Genomic DNA, 1,222 nt, shown 5'->3' with positions numbered 1-1,222 from the left:
CCGGGGTTTCCGGGGGAGAATTCTGTACAGCTAACATTTTTTGACTGATATGCAGGGGCATCCGACTATGGTTCCATTTGCCCTGAATGCACTGCCCTGCCAAGTGAGCCCACCATGCTTAGTCTGATGAGTCTGCTACACTTTGGCAGCAGGGGGTAGATTGAATGGCAGTCCCTTGTTGTGGTGGCAGGCCTCTGCCCACTTTATACATGGAATTATAGGAATCATTGATTCCAGGTCCTGAGAATGTTGACACCATAGACTTTTTAGATACCATTGTAGCTTTCCCATATGCAGTCTTGCGTATGGAATTAGTAGGATGCAAGAGGCCATGAACCCCAGGGCTTGCAGTATTTTCCTTGCAGATAGCTGGGTCTTTGACACCAGTAGTTTGAAGTAGGCTGTCAAATAAACTTGTTTCGCTGGCGTGAGGTAGGCCATCTGGAAAGTTGTATTCAAGCTTGCTCCCAGGAATACAATGTGTTGGCTGGGTACTAGGTGGGATTTCTTTTCGTTTATGGTGTACCCCAGTGAGGTTAGCAGTTTCTTTATAAATGCCATATGATTTAATAGTATGTCCTGGCTTTCTGCCTGAATGAGACAATCGTACAGGTATGGGTATATTTGAATATTTCTTTGCCTGCAGAATGCAAAGACAGGAGCTAGGCACTTTGGCTTATCTACTGCACCCAGGGTATTCACAAAGGGCAGTGTAGAGAACTGATGGTGCATGTAGCCTGCTCTGAAGCATAGGTATTTTCTGCAAGACTCCCTCATTGGGATGTGCAGGTAAGCTTCAAGCCCACTGTTGCCAACCAGGCATTTTTGCCCAGCATGGGGAGCAGTTGTTGAAGAGTTAGCATTTTGAATTTTGGCATTAATAAAAAGGTGTTTAGGATAGACAAGTCCAGGATAGGACGCCAGGAGTTGTCTTTTCTGGATACCAGGAAAAGTCTTGAGTAAAAACCTTGCCCCCATCCCTCTTCTGGGGCAGGATGAATAGCCCTGATACTTAGAAGAGAAAGAACCTGCTGTTGGGCCACTGCCCACTGATTTGGGGTTAGGTTTGGCCAACCTTTTGGGGTTGGTAAGGTGTGGAAGTGGAATCTGTATCCTTGGGAAACTATATTTAAAACCTATTTGTCTTGGGGATGAGTTCCCAGCTTTTTGCATGCAGAGCAGTCTTTCCCCCTAAAGGAGCAGTCAGCTGAGCAGGGCTTGG

General features: G+C 46.3%; 1 protein-coding gene across 1 annotated transcript in view; it reads right to left on the bottom strand.

Moving 5' to 3' along the window:
• Positions 1–1,222, bottom strand: part of EIF2S3 (eukaryotic translation initiation factor 2 subunit gamma) — a 1,527,509-nt gene that overhangs the window by 1,025,552 nt on the left and 500,735 nt on the right. The window lies entirely within an intron of this gene.

This window comes from Protopterus annectens, chromosome 5.part0 (genome assembly GCF_019279795.1).
Source record: "Protopterus annectens isolate FY-2018-M chromosome 5.part0, PAN1.0, whole genome shotgun sequence".
Classification (NCBI taxonomy): domain Eukaryota; kingdom Metazoa; phylum Chordata; order Ceratodontiformes; family Protopteridae; genus Protopterus; species Protopterus annectens.
Note: the sequence above shows the minus strand (reverse complement) of the source record. Positions and strands in the feature narration are given on the sequence as shown.